General features: G+C 44.2%; 1 pseudogene; it reads left to right on the top strand.

Moving 5' to 3' along the window:
* Positions 1-7,405: 7,405 nt before the first annotated feature.
* LOC102977681 (inner centromere protein-like) lies at positions 7,406-11,975 on the top strand (annotated as a pseudogene).
* The last annotated feature ends 5,536 nt before the right edge of the window (positions 11,976-17,511 follow it).

Here is a 17,511-nt window from a genome sequence, read left to right as displayed (position 1 = left end):
AAGTGAGAGAGTGGCATGGACATATATACACTACCAAACGTAAAACAGATAGCTAGTGGGAAGCAGCTGCATAGCACAGGGAGATCAGCTCGGTGCTTTGTGACCACCTAGAGGGGTGGGATGGGAGGGTGGGAGGGAGGAAGACGCAAGAGGGAGAGATATGGGAACATATGTACATGTATAACTGATCCACTTTGTTATAAAGCAGAAACTAACACACCATTGTAAAGCAATTATACTCCAATAAAGATATTAAAAAAAAAACAAAACTGGGCTTCCCTGGCGGCGCAGTAGTTGAGAGTCCGCCTGCCAATGCAGGGGACACGGGTTTGTGCCCCGGTCTGGGAAGATCCCATATGCTGCGGAGTGGCTGGGCCCGTGAGCCATGGCCGCTGAGCCTGCGTGTCCGGAGCCTGTGCTCCGCAACGGGAGAGGGCACAACGGTGAGAGGCCCGCGTTCTGCAAAAAAAAAAAAAAAAAAAACCCTAAAAATAGAACTACCGTATGACACAGCAGTCCCAGTACTGGGCACACACCCTGATAAACCCATAATTCAAAAAGAGTCATGTACCACAATGTTCATTGCAGCACTATTTACAATAGCCAGGACATGGAAGCAACCTAAGTGTCCATCGACAGATACAGATGAATGGGTAAAGAAGATGTGGCACATATATACAATGGAATATTACTCAGCCATAAAAAGAAACAAAAGTGAGTTATTTGTAGTGAGGTGGATGGACCTAGAGTCTGTCATACAGAGTGAAGTAAGTCAGAAAGAGAAAAACAAATATCATACGCTAACACATATGTATCTAAATTTAAAAATCTAAAAAAAAAAGGTTATGAAGAACCTAGGGGCAGGACAGAAATAAAGATGCAGACATAGAGAATGAACTTGAGGACACGGGGAGGGGGAAGGGTAAGCTGAGACGAAGTGAGATAGTGGCATTGACGTACAGTCACTACCAAATGTAAAATAGATAGCTAGTGGGAAATCCATGTTGCCATAAGTGGCAATATTTAATTATTTTTTATGGCTGGGTAAAATTCCATTTTATATATATGCCAGGGGTCCCCAACCCCCGGGGCCGCAGACAGCTGCCTGTTAGGAACCAGGCCACACAGCAGGAGGTGAGTGAGGTGCGCAGCGGGTGAGTGAGTGAAGCTTCATCTGCTGCTCCCCATCGCTCTCCATCGCTCTCATTACCACCTGCACCATCCCCTGCCCCACCGTCTGTGGAAAACTTGTCTTCCATGAAACCAGTCCCTGGTGCCAAAAAGGTTGGGGACTGCTGATATATACCACATCTTCTTAAGCCAGTCATCTCTTGATGGGCAGTTGGGTTGATTCCATGTCTTGGCAATTGTAAGTAGTGCTGCTATGAACATAGAGGTGTTATGTATCTTTTCAAATTAGTGTTTTCATTTTCTCTGGATATGTAACCAGGAGAGGAATTGCTGGATCATATGAAAGTTCTATTTTTAGTTTTTTGAGGACCCTCCATACTGTTTCCATAGTGGCTGCACAATTTCATTCCCACCAACAGTGTACAAAGATTCCCTTTTCTCCACATCCTATCCAACATTTGTTGTTTGTAGACATTTGATGATAGCAATTCTGAGGTGATATTTCATTGTTGTTTTGATTTGCATTTCTCTAACAATTAGCAGTGTTCAGTGTCTTTTCATGTGCTTGTTAGCTATCTGTATATCTTCTATAGAAAAATGTCTATTCAGATCTTCAGCCCATTTTTTCATTGGGTTGTTTGGGTTTTTTTGATATTGAGTTGTATGAGTTGTTTGTATATTTTGGATATTAACCCCTTGTTGGCCATATTATTTGCAAATAAATTCTCCCATTCAGTAGGTTGTCTTTTCATTTTGTCAGTGATTTCCTTTGCTGTGCAAAAATGTTTAAGTTTAATTAGGTCCCATTTGTTTATTTTTGTCTTTATTTCATTTGCCTTAGTAGACAGATCCAAGAAAATATTGCTATGATTTATGTCAAAAAGTTTTCTGCCTACGTACTCTTCTAGGAATTTTATGGTTCTGTTCTTACATTTAGGTCTTTAAAGCATTGTGAGTTTGTTTTTGTATATGATGTGAGGGAAGACTCTAATATCATTGTTTTACATATGGCTGTCCAGTTTTCCCAGTACCACTCGTTGAAGAGGCTGTTTTTTCCCCATTATATATATTCTTGTCTCCTTTGTCATAGAATAATTGACTATAGGTGCAGGGGTTTATTTCTGGGCTCTCTATTCTATTTCATTGATTTATGTGTCTGTTTTAGTTTTGATAACATGTTGTTTTTATTACTGTAGCTTTGTAATATGGTATGAAGTCTAGGATTGCTATACCTCCAGCTTGTGTTCTTTTTTTCTCAACATTGCTTTGTCTAGTTGGGGTCTTCTCTGGTTCCATATGAATTTTAGGATTATTAGTTATAGTTCTGTGAAAAAGTCATGGGTATTTTGATAGGGATTGCACTTAATCCTTAGATTGCTTTGGGGAGTATGGACATTTTAACAATATTAATTCCTCCAATTCATGAACACATTTCCATTTCTTTGTACCATCTTCACTTTCCTTCATCAACATTTTATAGTTTCAGATCTTTCACCTCCTTGGTTAAGTTTATTTAAATTTATTTTATTCTTTTTGATGTGACTTTAAATGGGATTTTTTTTGTGCTTCCTTTTCCTGATCATTATTAGTGTATAGAAAAGCAATAGATTTATGTATATTGATCTTGTATCCTGCAACTTTGCTGAATTAATTTTTTATTTCTAATAGTTTTGGGGTGGAGACTTTAAGATTATCTATATAAAATATAATGTCATCTGCAAATAGCAGCAGTTTAAACTCTTCCCTTCTAATTTGGATGCCTTTTATTTCTTTTTCTTGTCTGACTGCTGTGGCTAGAACTTCCAAATCCATGTTAAATAGAAGTGGTTAGCGTGAGCATCCTTGCCTTGTTCCTGAATTTAGTGGGAAAACTTTCAACTTTTCATCATTAAGCATTATATTGGTTGTGGGTTTGTTGTAAATGGCCTTTATTATGTTGGGATATGTTTCTCTGTACCCACTTTGATGAAAGCTTTTATCATGAATGGATGTTGAATTTTTTCAAATGCTTTTTCTGTGTCTATTGAGATGATTGTGTGATTTTTATCCTTGCTTTTGTTAATGTGTTATATCACATTGATTGATTTGTGAATGTTGAACCACACTTGTATCCCTGGAATAAATCCAACTTGATCATGCTGTATGATCCTTTTTATGTATTGTTGTATTTGTTTTGCTAATACTTTGTTGGGGCTTTTGCATCTATATTCATCAGATATTGGCCTGTAATTTTCCTTTTTTTGTAGTGTCTTTGTCTGGTTTTGGTATCAGGGTAATGGTGGCCTCATAAAATTAATTTGGGAGTGTTCCATCATCTTTGATTTTTTGAAAAGTTTGAGAAGGATAGGTATTAGTTCTTCTTTATCTGTTTGGTAGAATTCCCCTGTGATCTGTCTGATCCTGGACTTTTGTTTTCTAAGAGTTTTTTTAAATTTCAAATTCAATTTCACTTCTAGCGAGCAGTCTGTTCAAATTGTCTGTTTCTTCTTGAATCGGTCTTGGCAGAACTTTATGTTTCTAGAAACTTGTTCATCTCTTTTAGGTTGTCCAATTTGTTGGCATATAACTGTTCATAGTATTCTCTTACGATTTTTTGTATCTCTGTGGTATCAGTTGTTATTTCTGCTGTATGATTTCTTATTTTATTTGGGTCCTCTCTCTTTTTCTCTTGGTGAGCCTGGCTAAAGGTTTATCAATTTTTGTCTGTCTTTAAAAAAAAACAACTCTTGGTTTCATATACCTTTTCTATTGTTTTCTATCTCTATTTTATTTATTTCTACTCTGATCTTTATAATTTCCTTCCTTCTGCTGACTTTGGGTTTTGTTTGTTCTTCTTTTTCTAATTATTTTAGGTGGTAGGTTAGGTTGTTTATTTTAGATTTTTCTTGTTTCTTGAGGGTGGCCTGTATCACTATGAACTTCCCTCTTAGAACTCTCATAGATTTTGGAAAGTTGTGTTTTCATTTTCATTCATCTCAAGGTATTTTCTGATTTCTTCTTTGATTTCTTCATTGACCCATTGGTTTTTTTAGTAGCATGTTGTTTAGTCTCTACATGTTTGTTCTTTTCCCATTTTTCTTTCTCTAGTTGATTTCTAGTTTCATACCATTTGGGTCACAAAAAACGCTTGATATAATTTCTATCCTCTTAAATTTGTTGAGGCTTGTTTTGTGACTAAGCGTGTGATCTATCCTGAAGAACCTTCCATGTACACTTGAAGAGAATGTGTATTCTGCTGGTTTTTGATGTAAAGTCCTATAGCTATTAATTAAGTCCAACTGATCTATTGTGTCATTTAAGACCACTGTAGCCTTATTAATTTTCTGTCTGGATGATCTGTCCGTTGATGTCAGTGGGGGTGTTAAAGTCCCCTACAATTATTATATTATCATCAATTTCTCCCTCTATGTCTCTTAGTATTTGCTTTACATATTTAGGTGCTCCTGTATTGGGTGTGTATATGTTAACAAGTGTAATATCCTCTTCTTGTATTGATCCTATTATCATTACGTAATGCCCTTCTTTGTCTTTTATTATAGACTTTGTTTTAAAGTCTGTTTTGTCTTATATGAGTATTGCTAACCCTGCTTTCTTGTCATTTCTGTTTCCATGAAATACCAACTTCATTCTGTGAGGTCATCATTACCCTGATACCAAAACCAGACAAAGACATGAAAAAGAAAGGAATATTACAGGCCAATATATCTGATGTTTGTTTGTTTGTTTGTTTGTTTTTGTGGTACGCAGGCCTCTCACTGCTGTGGCCTCTCCCGTTGCGGAGCACAGGCTCTGGACGCGCAGGCTCAGTGGCCATGGCTCACGGGCCCAGCCGCTCCGCGGCATGTGGGATCTTCCCGGACCGGGGCACGAACCCATGTCCCCTGCATCGGCAGGCGGATTCTCAACCACTGCGCCACCAGGGAAGCCCATCTGATGTTTATAGATGCAAAATTCCTCAACAAAACATTAGCAAAGTAAATTCAATCATATACTATGATCAAATGGGATTTATTCAATATTCCCAAATCAATCAATGCAGTACACCACATTAACAAAAGAAAGGATAAGAAACACATGATCATCGCAATAGATGTAGGAAAAGTATCTGACAAAATTCAACATCCATTCATGATAAAAACTCTCAACAAAGTTGCTATAGAGGGAACATATCTCAACATAATAAAGGCCATTTATGACAAATCTATAGATAATATATTCAATGGTGAAAAGCTAAAGGTTTTCCTTTAAAATCAGGAAAAAGACAAGGATGCCCATTCTCACCATTTCTATTTAATGTTGCAATCAGACCAAAAAAAAGAAATAAAAGGCATACAAATTGGAAGGAAAGAAGTATAACTGTCACTATTTATAGATTACATGATACTTTATATAGAAAACCCTAAAGTCTGCATCAAAACATTATTAGAACTAATAAATGAATTCAGTACAGTTCCAGGAGATAAGATTAATATACATAAATCTATTGCTTTTCTATACACTAATAATGAACTATAAGAAAAAGGAAGCAAGGAAACAATCCCATTCACAAAAAGGATGAAATAGCAAAGAATAAACTTAACCAAGGAGGTGAAAGATCTATACTCTGAAAGCTATAAAATGCTAATGAAGGAAACTGGAGATAATACAAAGAAATGGAAAGATATCCCTTGCTCATGAATTGAAAGAATTCATATTGTTAAAATGTCCATACTCCTCAAAGCAATCTAAGAATTTAGTGCAATCCCTATCAAAATACCCATAACATTTTCCACAGAACTATAACAAATAATCCTAAAATTAATACGGAATCGCAAAAGACCCCAAATAGCCAAAGCAATCTTGAGAAAAATGAACAAAGTTAGAGGTATCATGCTCCCTGACTTTATACTATACCATAAAGCTATAGTAGTCAAAAGAGTACTGGCACAAAAAGAGACACATAGATTAATGGAACAGAATAGAGAGCTCAGAAATTAACCCATGCACCTATGGTCAATTAATCTACGACAAAGGAGGCAAAAATATACAATGGGGAAAAGAGATTCTCTTCAATATGTGGTGTTGGGAAAACTGGACAGCTACATGTAAAAGAATAAAATTAGAACATTTTTTCAAACTGTATTAAAAAAAAAAAACTCAAAATGGATTAAAGACCTGAAAATGTAAGACCAGAAACCATAAAACTCCTAGAAGAAAACATAGGCAGTACACTCTATGACATAAGTCTTAGCAATATTTGGGGGGATCTGTCTTCTCAGGCAAGGGAAACAAAAGCAAAAATAAACAAATGGGACCAAATTAAACTTAAAAACTTTTGTACAGTGAAGGAAACCATAGATAAAACAAAAAGACAACCTACTGAATGGGAGATAATATTTGCAAATGATATGTCCAATAAGGGGTTAATATCCAAAATATACAAAAAGCTCATACAACTCTGTATCAAAGAAACAAACAACCCAATCAAAAAATGAGCAGAAGACCTAAATAGACATTTCTCCAAAGAAGACATACAGATGGCACATGAAAAAATGCTCACTGCTAATTATTAGAGAAATGCTAATCAAAACTACAATGAGGTACCACCTCATACCAGTCAGAATGGCCATCATTAAAAAGTCTACAAATAATAAAGGCTGGAAAGGGTGTGGAGGAAAAGGAATCCTCCTACAACGTTGGTGGAAATGTAAATTTGTACAGCCACTATGGAGAACGGTATGGAGGTTCCTTTAAAAAACTAAAAATAGAGCTACCATGTGATCCAGCAATCCCACTCCTGGGCATATATCTGGAGAAACCATAATTCGAAAAGACACATGCACCCCAACGTTCATTGTAGCACTATTTACAATAGCCCGGACAGGGAAGCAACCTAAATGTCCATCGGCAGATGAATGGATAAAGAAGATATGGGGCTTCCCTGGTGGTGCAGTGGTTGAGAGTCCGCCTGACGATGCAGGGGACACGGGTTCGTGCCCTGGTCTGGGAAGATCCCACATGCTACGAAGCAAGTAGGCCCGTGAGCCACAACTACTGAGCCTGCGCGTCCGGAGCCTGTGCTCCACAACAAGAGAGGCCACGACAGTGAGAGGCCCGCGTACCACAAAAAAAAAAAAAAAAAAAAAGAAGATATGGTAGGTTGCTTCCTTGCAGCCGCGAGCACTGGAGGCCGGGAGCAGTGGAACTCGGGCGAGCTGAGATCTGTGCTGGGAAGGGCGCTGGACTTGGATCGGAGCAGCACTTAAGAAACATGGTGCAGTCGAACAGAGCCATCATGGGGACGACAGCCCCAGGGCCCATTCACTTGCTGGAGCTCTGTGACCAGAAGCTCATGGAACTTGTCTGCAACGTGGACAATAAGGACATAGTGTGGCTGGAGGAGATCGAGGAGGAGGCTGAGCGCACGTTCACCAGAGAAATCAGCAAAGAGCCCGAGCTGATGCCCAAAACACCTTCTCAGAAGAACCGACGGAAAAAGAGACGGATTTCTTACGTTCAGGATGAAACCAGAGACCCCATCCGGAGAAGGCTGTCCCACAGAAAGACGCGGAGCAGCCGTCAGAGCTCCCGGCACTTCCGCAGCAAGGACAATCTGGCCACAGTGGTGGGGGAGAACGGCTCCGTCCTGCGGCGGGTGACCCGTGCTGCGGCCGCAGCTGCAGCGACCTCCACGGCAGCCGCTCCTTCGCCCACCCCTGAGTCTCCCACGGGGCTGACCAAGAAGCCCAAGGAGAGCCTGGCCCAGTGCCAGCTGGTGCCCGTGGTGGAGACTGGCATCAGCGAGCGCCGGAGCGCAGAGCAGCACCTCAGCCAGCTCCAGTCTGCCCAGGCTCCGTCCCCCACCCCGGCTCCGGCCACAGCTTCGGCCTCCCAGATCACCTTGACCTCGGAGGAGGACTCAACACCCCCAGAAGCCAGAGGCCGGGAGACTGGAGTCTGTCCCCGTGAGCTCCCTGATAACTACACCCCAGGACCCCAAGGGCCGAGGGGGCGGGGCACAAAGGTCCGCCTCCAAGCTCAGAATTGCGGCGACCTCCCCAGCCCCGCAGGACTCGCCCAGCTCTCCGGCCTCCCCGTGGCGGGAGCGGGTGCTGGCTCCCATCCTGCCGGATAACTTCCCCACGCCCACGGGCTCCCATGTGGGCCGCGGGTCGGTGCGGCGCAGCCTGATCGCCCCGTCCTCCCCGGGGAACATTTTTTCAAACTGTATTAAAAAAAAAAAACTCAAAATGGATTAAAGACCTGAAAATGTAAGACCAGAAACCATAAAACTCCTAGAAGAAAACATAGGCAGTACACTCTATGACATAAGTCTTAGCAATATTTGGGGGGATCTGTCTTCTCAGGCAAGGGAAACAAAAGCAAAAATAAACAAATGGGACCAAATTAAACTTAAAAACTTTTGTACAGTGAAGGAAACCATAGATAAAACAAAAAGACAACCTACTGAATGGGAGATAATATTTGCAAATGATATGTCCAATAAGGGGTTAATATCCAAAATATACAAAAAGCTCATACAACTCTGTATCAAAGAAACAAACAACCCAATCAAAAAATGAGCAGAAGACCTAAATAGACATTTCTCCAAAGAAGACATACAGATGGCACATGAAAAAATGCTCACTGCTAATTATTAGAGAAATGCTAATCAAAACTACAATGAGGTACCACCTCATACCAGTCAGAATGGCCATCATTAAAAAGTCTACAAATAATAAAGGCTGGAAAGGGTGTGGAGGAAAAGGAATCCTCCTACAACGTTGGTGGAAATGTAAATTTGTACAGCCACTATGGAGAACGGTATGGAGGTTCCTTTAAAAAACTAAAAATAGAGCTACCATGTGATCCAGCAATCCCACTCCTGGGCATATATCTGGAGAAACCATAATTCGAAAAGACACATGCACCCCAACGTTCATTGTAGCACTATTTACAATAGCCCGGACAGGGAAGCAACCTAAATGTCCATCGGCAGATGAATGGATAAAGAAGATATGGGGCTTCCCTGGTGGTGCAGTGGTTGAGAGTCCGCCTGACGATGCAGGGGACACGGGTTCGTGCCCTGGTCTGGGAAGATCCCACATGCTACGAAGCAAGTAGGCCCGTGAGCCACAACTACTGAGCCTGCGCGTCCGGAGCCTGTGCTCCACAACAAGAGAGGCCACGACAGTGAGAGGCCCGCGTACCACAAAAAAAAAAAAAAAAAAAAAGAAGATATGGTAGGTTGCTTCCTTGCAGCCGCGAGCACTGGAGGCCGGGAGCAGTGGAACTCGGGCGAGCTGAGATCTGTGCTGGGAAGGGCGCTGGACTTGGATCGGAGCAGCACTTAAGAAACATGGTGCAGTCGAACAGAGCCATCATGGGGACGACAGCCCCAGGGCCCATTCACTTGCTGGAGCTCTGTGACCAGAAGCTCATGGAACTTGTCTGCAACGTGGACAATAAGGACATAGTGTGGCTGGAGGAGATCGAGGAGGAGGCTGAGCGCACGTTCACCAGAGAAATCAGCAAAGAGCCCGAGCTGATGCCCAAAACACCTTCTCAGAAGAACCGACGGAAAAAGAGACGGATTTCTTACGTTCAGGATGAAACCAGAGACCCCATCCGGAGAAGGCTGTCCCACAGAAAGACGCGGAGCAGCCGTCAGAGCTCCCGGCACTTCCGCAGCAAGGACAATCTGGCCACAGTGGTGGGGGAGAACGGCTCCGTCCTGCGGCGGGTGACCCGTGCTGCGGCCGCAGCTGCAGCGACCTCCACGGCAGCCGCTCCTTCGCCCACCCCTGAGTCTCCCACGGGGCTGACCAAGAAGCCCAAGGAGAGCCTGGCCCAGTGCCAGCTGGTGCCCGTGGTGGAGACTGGCATCAGCGAGCGCCGGAGCGCAGAGCAGCACCTCAGCCAGCTCCAGTCTGCCCAGGCTCCGTCCCCCACCCCGGCTCCGGCCACAGCTTCGGCCTCCCAGATCACCTTGACCTCGGAGGAGGACTCAACACCCCCAGAAGCCAGAGGCCGGGAGACTGGAGTCTGTCCCCGTGAGCTCCCTGATAACTACACCCCAGGACCCCAAGGGCCGAGGGGGCGGGGCACAAAGGTCCGCCTCCAAGCTCAGAATTGCGGCGACCTCCCCAGCCCCGCAGGACTCGCCCAGCTCTCCGGCCTCCCCGTGGCGGGAGCGGGTGCTGGCTCCCATCCTGCCGGATAACTTCCCCACGCCCACGGGCTCCCATGTGGGCCGCGGGTCGGTGCGGCGCAGCCTGATCGCCCCGTCCTCCCCGGGTCCCCAGGTCTTGCTGGCCCAGAATTACTCCCTGGTTTCCAAAGAGGAGAGCACCGTCCGAAGATCAAGAAAAAGGATTGCCAGGAAGGCCACCAAAGAGCCGGCCGCCTCCGCCCGCATCATCTGCCAGTTACCTGGAGAGGCTCCTGCATGTCGAGGTGCCCCAGAAAGCGAGCCCCAAGGCGGACGAGCCCAGCAAGGAAGCTGAGCCGGAGGTCCCCAAGAGCAATGGCAGTGCCTTGCGGCTCCGCAGTGCCACCAAGATCGCCATTAGCATGCCCGGCTCGCAGCCTGCAGCCGGCGGCCAGGGAACGCCCTCTGAAGGGCGGCAGGAGGCCGAGACTGACCAAGCAGATGGCCCCAAGGAGCCGCCTCAGAGTGTCAGGAGGAAGCACAGCTACAAGCCGGCCGTGACTGAGCTGGGCGAGGAGCTGCAGCCCCCCAGCAGCAAGACCCCTTCCCCGCCCTGTCCCGCCAGCAAGGTGGTGCGGCCCCTCCGGCCCCTCCTGCACCTCCTGCACACCGCGCAGAGGAACGAGCTGCTCTGACCCCGACCTCCACCCCCAGCAGTAGCTGGGGAGCAGTAGCATCGTGAAATCCTTCATTAAGCGCAACGCTCCCCTGCGCGTGGAGCCTAAGGAGGGGCGGCAGCGCCTGGAGAACCTGCGGCGTTAGGAGGAGGCCGAGCAGCTCCGCGGGCAGAAGGTGGAGGAGGACAAGCGGCGGCGGCTGGAGGAGGTGAAGCTGAAGCGTGAGGAGCGCCTCCCTAAGGCGCTGCAGGCCCGGGAACGGGTGGAGCGGATGAAGCAGGAGAAGAAGGAGCAGATCGAGCAGAAGTTTGCTCAGATCCACCAGAAGACGGAGAAGGCCAAGGAGGAGCGGCTGGCCGCGGAGAAGGCCAAGAAGCTGGAGGAGGTGGAGGCGCTCATAACGCAGGAGGAGGCGCGGAGGCTCAGGTGGCTACAGCAGGAGGAGGAGGAGAGGCGCCCCCAGCAGCTGCTGCAGAAGAGGAAGGAGGAGGAGCAGGAGCGGCGGCGGCGGCGGGGGAGGCGGCGGGGGGCGGGGGCGGCTCCAGGCCGAGAGGGAGCTGCAGGAGAGGGAGAAGGCCCTGCCGCTACAGAAGGAGCGGCTGCAGAGGGAGCTGCAGGAGAAGAACAGCAGCGCCTGGCTGAGCAGCGGCTGCAGGAGGAGCAGGAAAGCCAGGGAGGCCGCGGTGGCCAGCAAAAGCCTGAACGTGACCGTGGACGTGCAGTCTCCAGCTTGCACCTCGCATCAAATGACTCCACAGGGCACCGCCCCCCTCCCCAAGATCAACCCAGATAACTACGGGATGGATCTGAACAGCGATGACTCCCCCGATGACGAGGCCCATCCCCGGAAGCCCATCCCCAACTGGGCCAGAGGCACCCCCGGAACCTCCTGCAGCTCTTCGGAACCGTTCTCCCACTGGACTTGGAGGACATCTGCCATCTACCATAAGCGCACCAGCTCTGCCGTGTGGAACTCTCCGCCACTGCAGGGCACCAGGGTCCCTGGCAGCCTGGCCTACAGCCTGAAGAAGCACTGAGCCAGGCCCTCGGGCCTGCTCGGCAGTCTCAGCCTTCATCTGTGTCTATATGTCTGTGTCTCTGTTGGTCTGGTGCCATCCTGCCTGGTATCCTGTCGCTGAGGATTCGGTCAAGTGTATATAAACGTCCTCTGTGTGCTACAGGTGGAAAGCGGCTCGGGCCTGTTGGGAGGCTGAGCTTGCTGCGTGTTCGGGGAAGATCCAGGCCCAGCCTTGCCTGGTCTGCTGACAGCACTCTGTAAATAGATTGTTAGAGTTCAGCTGAATTTTAGCCTCTAGTGTTTGAGAGCTAGAGTAATAAAGTCTATTCCTTCAAGCCTGCTGTGAGTATCATGAAGACTGGGCTTCTCTGCAGAAAGCCCTGGACCCTGGCCCTGTCTCGGGCCACTGGACGGGCTAGAGGAATAGGAACTGCTTATTCTCCTGGCGTGTGCGTCAAGGTCACCTGGGTCCCACCTCCAGACATGCCGATGGAGTGGGTGATTCTGATGCCAGCCCTGGACAACCCTGAGAACCGCTTCAGTTACTTTCATGTTGGGGCAGGTGACAATACTTCCTGTTTTTCTGGGGAGCGCCCTGCCTGTAAAGGGGGGCTCATTCAGTGGTAAGACCTGGAGTTGAGGTCAGGAGAATTGGGCTCTTGACACAGCTCTGCCACTTAAGAGAGGCCCTCAGCCCCTCCACACCTCAGGCTCCGCCCACCTTTGCTGCACGGATGGTGAAAGGACTTAAGAACGTGGACATACTGCTGAAGCAGGAGATCTGGGTTAGGAAGGGAACGTCTCTTGAAACTCCCTCAGGACCACTACGTGCAAGTAGTCGAGATGTTTCTCCAACAAATCCAGGCGGCTGCTAATTAAATGCTTAGAGTCCATGGAAGCTGGCCCTGCCCCATCGCTGCCAACCATGTTCTAAACGTGCCACAGCTTCATCGTCTCCTACTCCAGCCCCTGGAATGGGGGTTGGGGAATTGGGGCCTATGGGCCAAATCAAGTCACAGTCCATTTCTGTAAAGTTTCATTGGAACCCGCCCAGTAGAAATGAATGCCTGTTGTCTCTGGCTACTCTGCTGAGGGCAGAGTTAAGTAGTTAACAACAGAGGCCTTATGGTTCGCAAAGCTGAGAATATTTACTATGAACCTTTTACAGGAACTGTTTGCTAACCCTGCTTTAGGACAAAATCAAGGCTGAATATAAGAGAGCTTTTTAAAATGAGTAAAGAGTGAATGCACACAACAGGCTGAAATCTAGAAGATTCCACCATGCAAAGAAAATCATTTTACAGTTCATTCAAATACGGTGCGAGTTTAAATTTGTTCCATATGTTCTCTGATGAGAAACTGTTGTGTTGAGTCAACTGGTGAGTGTGTCTTTGCCTGAAACCACAATGTCAATGTCAAAATATTACCTCTTATAAAAACAGATTTATATAGTGTGTATTTTTATAGTGTGTTTGAGAAAAAAATTGTTATTCAGCAAAGAGGTAGTTACAGGTTGTGCTGCATCTTCACTAGTACTTGATATTGTCAGTGCTTCTTATTTTAGCCATTCTAATAGACGTGTAGTGAATTCTCATCATGGTTTTAATTTGCGTTTCCCTAATAGCTGGTGATGGTGAACATCTGCTCATGTGCTTACTTGCCATCTGTGTATCTTCTTTGGCAAAGTGTTTGTTCAACTCATTTGTTCTTTTTCTTTTTTCGTTCCTTTTTTATTGAGCCACGATTCCCTCTTTCTTCACGTGCCTTGTGATTTTTTTTTTTTTTTTGGCCATGTCACATGGCATGTGAGATTTTAGTTCCCCAACCAGGGGACCAGGTATCAAACCCGCGCCCCCTGCAGTGGAAGCATGGAGTCTTAATCAGTGGACCACCAGGGAAGTCCCTCATTTGTTCATTTTTAAATTGAGTTGTTAGTTTTTTTACTGTTGTGTTTAGAATCTCTATGTATTATGGATACAAATCGGTTGTCAGATACGTACTTTGCAGTATTTTCTCCTAGTCTGCAACTTGTCTTTTCATTCACTTAACCGTATTTTTCATAGAACAAAAATTTTAATTTTGATGAAATCCAATTTATCAACTTTTTTTCCTTTTATGGATTGTGCTTTTTTTGGCTTCATGTTTAAGAAATCTTTGTCTAGCCCCAGTTCTCAAAGATTTTCTCCTATATTTTCTTCTAAATATTTTATAGATTTATATGTTACATTTAGGCTTATGATCTGTTTTGAGTTAATTTTTTTTTAATGTGAGGTTTATGTTTTTTGTTTTGGGGAGCATATACATGGATGTCCAGTTGTTCTAGAGCCATTTGTTTAAAAGAGTATTCTTTTTCGCTGAATTTCTTTTATATCTTTGTCAAGAGTCAATCAGCCATATTTGTATGGGTCTATTTCCAGACTTTGTATTCTCTTTCATTGATCTATAACCCTTTTACCAATACCACATGGCCAAGATTACTATAGCTTGTATAAGTCTTAAAAATCTGGTAGTGTGATTTCTCCATCTTTATTCTTTTCAAAATTATTTTGGCTTTTCTATCAATTTTGCCTTTCTGTATAAATTTTAGAATCAGCTTATCTATACAAAAACACTGCTGGGGGCTTCCCTGGTGGCACAGTGGTTGAGAGTCCGCCTGCCAATGCAGGGGACACGGGTTCGTGCCCCGGTCTGGGAAGATCCCACATGCCGCAGAGCGGCTGGGACCGTGAGCAATGGCCCCTGAGCCTGCGCGTCTGGAGCCTGTGCTCCACAACGGGAGAGGCCGCAACAGTGAGAGGCCTGCATACAGCAAAACAAACAAACAAACAAAAAAACACTGCTGGGATTTTGATTGAAATTACATTAAATCTATATAAGTTTGGGGAGAATTCACATGTTTATGATAGTGAGTCTACTAATCCATGAACATGATATATCTCTTCATTTATTTACATCTTTGGTTTCTTTTACCAGCATTCTGTAGTTTCAGCATGCAGATCCTATATACGTTTTGTTAGATTTATAGCTAAGTATTTATTTTCTTGGAGCTGTTATAAATGGTATTGTCCTTCTAAAAAAAAAAGAAAGAAGATATGGTATATATATACAATGGAATATTATTCAGCCATAAAAAGAATGAAATAATGCCATTTGCAGCAACATGGATGGACCTAGAGATTATCATACTAAGTGAAGTAAACCAGACAAACATGTGATATTGTTTATATGTGGAATCAAATAAATGATCTTATGTACAAAACAGAAATAGACTCACAGACACAGAAAACAAAGTTATGGTTACCAAAGGGGAAAGGGAGAGAAGAATAAATTAGGAGGTTGGGATTAACACATACACACTACTATATGTAAAATAGATAAGCAACAAGGACCTACTGTATAGCACAAGGAACTATACTCAATATTTTGTAATAACCTATAAGGGAAAAGAATCTGAAAAATAATATATATGTATACAGATATATGTGTGTATATAACTGAATCACTTTGCTGTACACCTGAAACTAACATGACATTGTAAATCAACTATACTTCAAATGTTTTTTAATTAAAAAAAGGAATCTGAGAGATCAAAGTGAAAAAAAAAGTGGGCAGAATACCTGAATAGACATTTTTCCAAAGAAGACATACAGATGGCCAACAGGCACAAGAAAAGATGCTCAACATACTAACCATCAGGGAATAGCAAATCGAAAGCACAATGAAATATCACTTAATACCTGTCAGAGCAGCTATCATCAAAAGACCAGGGGCTTCCCTGGTGGTGCAGTGGTTGAGAGTCCGCCTGCCGATGCAGTGGACACGGGTTCGTGCCCCGGTCCGGGAAGATCCCACATGTCGCGGAGCGGCTGGGCCCGTGAGCCATGGCCCCTGAGCCTGCGCGTCCGGAGCCTGTGCTCTGCAACGGGAGAGACCACGACAGTGAGAGGCCCGCGTACCGCAAAAAAAAAAAAAAAAAAAAGACCAAAAATAGCAAGTGTTGGCAGGATGTGGAGAAAAGAGAACCCTAAAACACTGTTGGCGGTTATGTAAATTAACACAGCCACTACGGAAAACAGTGTGGAGGTTCCCCAAAAAACTAAAAATCCAGCTATTCCATCATGGGTGTATATCTGAAGAAAACAAAAGCCACAATTCAAAAAGATACATGCACTCCAATGTTCATATCAGCATTATTTACAATTGCCAAGATTTGGAAGCAACCTAAGTGTCCATCAATGTTTGAATGAATAAAGAAGATGTGATATATATATCTAGATATATCTATATATATATCTATAATTACACACATATAATTGTATATCTAGTTATACATATAATTACATATACATATAATACATATAATTATGTAATACATATAATACATATAATTATATACCTAGTTATAGACATAGGTATAGATAGATATAAAATAGAATATTACTCAGCCATAAAAAGAATGACATTTTGCCATTTGTAACAACATGGATGGATCTGGAGAGTTTTATGCTGAGTGAAATAAGTCAGAGAAAGACAAATAGTACATGTTTTCACATATCTGTGGAATCTAAAAACAAACAAATGAATGTAATAAAACAGAAACAGACTCACAAATACAGAGAATAAACTAGTGGTTACCGGTAGGAAAAGGGGTAGAGGGAGAGGCAATATGGGGTAGGGGATTAAGAGGTACAAAATACAAGGTATAAAATAAATAAGATACAATATAATATGTTGCACGGAGACTATAGCCAATATTTTATAACAACTTCAAATGGAGTATAATCTACATAAATATGGAATAACTATGTTGTACACCTAAAACTAGCATAATACTGTAAATCAACTATACTTCAATTAAAAAAAAAAAAAGTATTCCCTGTCTATGCGACTTTGCCGAACATTAGAGTAGACCAGGAAGGAGGGTGTTTTGAAAAACAAGAATGGGGGTCGGAGACCTGTCTAGGTGGAGCTTGTCTATTTCCACACGTTTATAGCTCAGAGAACTCTGTGTGGCCTTGGGCAGGGCAGTTGTCTGGTACCCGCTGAAAACTGGGTCTGACATTGTGAGCAGTGACAGAGGCCAGGGATTTAAGAAGGCTTCCCACCTGCTAGTGGAGGTGAGATGAGAGCAGGTCGAGGTCAGCTTAAATGGAGAGCACTGAGAGACATGCATCTCCTCTAGATGTCATGTCATGGATCGCCATGTGCCAAGCAAGCAGAGGGTTTGAGACTGTTTCACATTCCATAGTATGAGGCTCTGGAGCCCCCTTGAGAAGGAGCTGTGTGACATAAGGCAAAGTGAGGCAACAAGACAAGACTGTTGGCCAAAAAAGCGGAGAGTGACACGGTCCCATCTCTTCATTGCATGTCAGCCCACTCTACAGTGATGCTTCCAGTGCTTGGAATGTTCAAATGCTCATTCCTTCCTTCACTCCTCTCCCCACACTCTTACCACAAAGCCAGACTATTTTCCTTGAATTTTTCCTGATAGAAGGGGTATGACAATCAACCATGAAAATGTTTAATTACTTTATTCATGCACTGTAACTTTAAAA

Source organism: Physeter macrocephalus, chromosome 2, assembly GCF_002837175.3.
Source record: "Physeter macrocephalus isolate SW-GA chromosome 2, ASM283717v5, whole genome shotgun sequence".
Taxonomy (NCBI): domain Eukaryota; kingdom Metazoa; phylum Chordata; class Mammalia; order Artiodactyla; family Physeteridae; genus Physeter; species Physeter macrocephalus.
Note: the sequence above shows the minus strand (reverse complement) of the source record. Positions and strands in the feature narration are given on the sequence as shown.